A 5047-nucleotide genomic window follows, 5' to 3' on the forward strand; every position below is an offset into this window, starting at 1 on the left:
CATGGGGTCTGCTTCCAGAAAGGCAGAACGGAACTGGAAGCTGCACATACTAGTTAGTTAGCTTACATCAGCCAATTCCTGCCTTGCCTTTCTGTTTGAGGAATTGATCTAGCCCCAATGTCCAGCAACTCTGAGTTGTCTTTTGAAATCAGAAGTCTAGTTAGAAAAGCCATTAATTGGTTTTACTCATCAACCAGAAGTAATCACACTTCCCTCCGGGGGGAAACACAAGATTCAGGAAGATTTTGAGCAGAGGAGAGAGAACCACACTTTCTGGGGAATAAATTCTCAAGGCTGTTATTCTTCCATTCGGTTTTTGCAGCTCGATCTGGTTTAGTCCACCTGCCATGGATCTCTCTACCAGTGCTGTGGTCTTCTTATTCCTCACCTACCACCTCTGTGAGGCAGGACGTCGAAGCTATAATTCAGTCCTCACGGTCTCCAATGGCGGGAAGTGGGGAGAATGGGGAAAAATTGAATTCTGTCCCTCAGGGCATGCATACGCATTCTCACTGAAGGTAAAGGCTTATCTATATCTTCTTTTTGATACCCTGATCCCAAGGAATAGTCACAATAATGTAAAGCGTGTTCTCCAATAAATGAGAGCACGTGTTGCGGTGTGGGCCACCAGGCCAAGCCTCTTGTTGCCAGGCAGGTTAATAATTGTTGCCTGGCATCATGATTGGGTAACCGGGTTGCTGGGGCAAATTGTATGTTGCAAATTGGGTGGGAGGGACCATAGTCTTTAAATATTGGTGCACTCTGGTTTCTCTTTCTCTTTGCAGAGTGCATCGGATCACCCGCCCGTCCGCCCTCTTTCCGGTTGACCTTGCTTTGCCTGTCATGGGGTCGTCTGCCTTGGAGCAGGGGCCTAGTAGGAATTTTACCATTTGGTGATTGGCTGTGCCATTTGGTTTTTGCCTACTACTCAGCAATTCGTCACAACTTGTAGGGTTGCGGTTAGGCATTGGTTATAATATGCTGGTGGTGGAGGGGTTCAGGCGGTGCCTGCCCCTCCTATTGCGCTGAAGGGAATTCCGTTAAAGGAATCCTGGGGCTTGCCATGATTTCGTCCAATCCCTGTTATGGGACCAGGGCCGCCCAATCCCTGTTATGGGAATCCTTGTTATAGGACCGGGCAGGCAAGCTTTCGGGGAGCTGCTGGGGTGAGCGGCGTGGGTCCGACGCTTAGCTCAAATGACCCCCAGTTTGACTTTCTCTTCTACTGGCTACCGATCGGACCTCGGGATGTCAGTTCTGTCCCAGGCGGGGGGACAGATAGTCATAACCAATGTCTAAACAACCACTCACTGATTTTGTATTTTAATAAAGTTGTGGCCAAAATAGTGCCCAAAAACCAAAACTAAAATTACGTGTTATGTGTGAAGTTATTTGAGGGGTGGCCTGGGGACCTACACACGCAATATATATATATATATATTTCAAGTTGCTTCCCATCTTTCTTTCTGAACCCATTGCCTGCATATTGCTGCCTGCAAGGTGCTTTGAAGTGTTGACTGCCATGCTTAAAGATTTAATGGCTCTAAAAATCTTTAGATTTTTACTTTGTCAATCCACCCTGGAGAGGCTTAGAGTGAATTGCATTTTACATAAAAGAAAAACTGGATGGACTGGAGGAAAAGTTTGGAGTGCAGTGAGCTGGCAATATTTTGGTCAGGTTTATCTTCCTGAAAAGTGAGTGTCCAACTGGAAAATACAGTGTGTACAGCTGGTGTACAGCTTCCGGGTCATGTGGGCAGCATGACTAAGCCGCTTCTGGTGAACCAGAGCGGCGAACGGAAACGCCGTTTACCTTCCCGCCAGAGTGGTACCTATTTATCTACTTGCACTTTGAGGTGCTTTTGAACTGCTAGGTTTGCAGGAGAAGGGACCGAGCAATGGAAGCTCACCCCATTGCGGGGATTTGAACCACCTACCTACTGATTAGCAAGTCCTAGGCTCTGTAGTTTAACCCACAGGGCGACCCCCGTCCCAACAAGTAGGGAGATGTAATTATGAACAGATAACTGCTTATTTAGGTTGCAAGCTAGTACTTTGGAAAATTCAGACTGCAGACACAGTCTGAATGTGAGTGTTGTCAGAGTCCTAGTTTGGTTAACTACAATTACAACCTCCCATTTTGTTACATACACAATATCTTTTTTCCGTTTTGTTTTCTACATGGGTACTATTTCTTTTTACTTTTTCTTTTTTGTGCCTGGTCTTACTCTGTGCACTTGTAATTTTGTACTTTTTATTTTTCAATAAAGAATATAAAACAGAGTCCTAGCTTGCAAAAACAGCTTTATTGCAGTCTCTTTCTCTCTTTTCCACCAGGTACAGGAAATGCAAGGATTGACTGATGATGATACTGCCCTCAATGGCATCCGTCTCCATTGCAGTACTGGTGGAGTTGTACAATCCACTGTCGGACCGTAAGCATCTTCTTGATTTTTCTCTTTGCTGCTTGGAAAGTGATGATGTGAGGGGCTGGCTGAAATCGATTGTGTTCCAGCACCAGGGAAGGATAATGTCAGGGTCGATCAGCCTCATTCTTAGCTCTCTGAGTCTAATGATACCAATTCTAGGTTGCCTTCCAAATTTCAGAGGAACCCAAGCCCCACATAAGAAAGAGAAAAGAGGCTGCAACAACAGAGTACAAAGGAAAGGAAAAGCAGAGTTTCTTCCTGAGGACCACACATGCCAAGGAAAGAGAGAGCAAGAGGAAAGCACCATCTATCCTGAGAGTGGGGAACCTCAAGCCCAGGGGTCAAATGTGGTCCCCCAGGCTTCTCTGCCTGGTCCTCATGAATATCTGTGATTGTCAGGGCTCAGGAAGGAGAGGCAGGCTGAGTACGAAAAGGCCAAGACCTACCTAACCAGTGGCTGTGCCTTCCTGAGGGAAAGTAGGCACAATACTGCAGCTCTCCTTCCTGGAGGATGCACTGGCTTAAAAGATCAATGCCTCTACTCAACTACTGTTTAGCAGAGACCTTGATCCTGTGGGGTGCAGTTGCTGCCTTGCCCATGGCTTTCTTGCAGGAAAGTTTTTACCACTTAACTTAGTGGATCCCATCCTGCATGGTGCTTGTCACTGGACTGCATGAAGAAGCAGCAGCACCACACAGAATTAGGCCGTTCTGCTTAGCATCTATTAGGCAAGAGCAGCAAATGCTACGTGGCACTGATGTACCCTGACCTTACAAAGCAGTCCCATTCTTAACAGAAGATTGGGGTTTGAAACCCCTTTAACGATTCTTTAGCTCCATCTTCCAGGGCCAGATTTGGAGGGTGTGGTGTTGGTGGACCCTGAGTGGAACCTACTCCAGGGGTTACAACACACAGCCCTACTTAGAAGTTGAGGTTTGGTAGACACACTATATCTGATGAGGTCTACAAAAGATGCCTTTTAAAAATCTGAGGAGGCAACTGCCCTCTTGGCTTTCGTGTTGAAAAGCAAATCATTCCAATTTGGGTCGTATTTCCAGAGAGGCAGACATTACTGTCAGCATCGCCCTTGAGCCAGTGTCACCAACTGGACTCATGCACTTCAACCCCGACTGGGCTAGGCGAGCTGGGTAGCACTTCCAGAGACCACCTTCTGCACAGGAACAGGTCAAAGTGCTGTGGACTCACAGCTTAGAGTTGTGAGCACCGGATTCACTTTCACAAAACAGTCGTAGCACAGCAGAGTATAGCAGAGTCTAGCAGTGTATAAACAACTCGGAGAGCAGCTCTGTAGAATATCTTCTTTTATTCTATAACTACAACTATGAGACAAAACTATATACAGAGCTAAATAGGTTTAAGCATAAATGAATGCTGCACTGAGTGTCTGCAGCTGCTCTTAGCAGCAACCTTATCTCTACACACGATCTCTAACACTCAGTCTCTCTCTCTCTCCGACACACTGACTGACTGACTCTGAATAAGTAGAAAGCAGAACATTGCTCCTCCTCTCTGGAGACTCAGCAGACTCGTCAGGAGATTCTTGGATATGGGAGGGGTGAAATCTCCTCAATTACCATATTGTCTTTTTTTCTTTTTCCAGGTTGGGAAAGTGGACAGAGATTAAGTATTGCCCGAAGGACTACCTGGTTGCCTTCGCTCTGAATGTGGAAGCCAATCAAATGCTAGGTGACGATACGGCAGCCAACAACATCCAGTTCAACTGTGGAGATGGGACTGCACTGGAGGGCAAGTCCACCAACTTCGGTACTTATGGCAGCTGGAGCAAGCGCTGCACCGCTGGTGCCATCTGCGGGATCCAAACAAAGGTGGAGGCTTACTCTGAATCTGCAGCTGATAACACAGCACTTAATGATGTCAGGTTCTTCTGCTGTGACTGAATCACCTGGGCTTCATCCTGCCTGTGTTCCAATGGTTTGTTGGCATGAAACTTAACCAACAATAAATCATAACCAAACAGTTGTGTGTACCTTTTGGAACTTTGTCCCTTCCTGATCTCAATTCCTTAAGCCTGAATGAATTGGTTTTGGATCGGAGGCCAATGCAAAGTTAACGAGGGAACCATCCTAGACCCGTAGTGTGATATCTTTAGCCCATTGATCTTGCCAGGCCCACCAGACTCTCAGTTTGTCCCATAAGGTTGCTTTGAACAAATTGCGCCCACTTGCCAATCACCAGCCATCTTAGGCACAGAGATCTCTTATGTCTGATCTAAGCACCATGCGGTAAGATTTGAGGATTTGAAGGAATTTGAGCACCACGCATAGGAGCCAAGGTCCCTTCGCCTCCCCCATAAGCTATTTGAGGGGGTCACTCCTCCCCCCAAGTTGATGGGCACTGCCATTCTAATGGTGTGCATCATGTGATCAATTATGTGGGGTTGAGCTTAGCTGCCTCCCCCCATTTTGTATTCAAGTTGGCACCCCTGGCACCAAGCACCACCAGGAGCTCAAAGTGCAAGCAGAGTCTTATCCCAAATTTTAGCACTCTGCCCAACAGTGCTCAGCTCAGAGATAAGCCTCAGGCTGTTATTTGAGAGTAGAAGGCAACATTTATACATATTCCTACTCCAGGAGTG

General features: G+C 46.7%; 1 pseudogene across 1 annotated transcript; it reads left to right on the top strand.

Annotated features, from left to right (window-relative positions):
- The first annotated feature begins 347 nt into the window (after positions 1 to 347).
- On the top strand, positions 348 to 4349 carry LOC309368823 (vitelline membrane outer layer protein 1 pseudogene; annotated as a pseudogene). Its single transcript has 3 exons — positions 348 to 518; positions 2338 to 2435; positions 4052 to 4349. The product of its transcript is annotated as a vitelline membrane outer layer protein 1 pseudogene (transcript).
- Positions 4350 to 5047: the final 698 nt, after the last annotated feature.

The sequence above is a fragment of the Podarcis melisellensis genome (genome assembly GCF_964234715.1).
Source record: "Podarcis melisellensis genome assembly, chromosome: 4".
NCBI lineage: Eukaryota > Metazoa > Chordata > Lepidosauria > Squamata > Lacertidae > Podarcis > Podarcis melisellensis.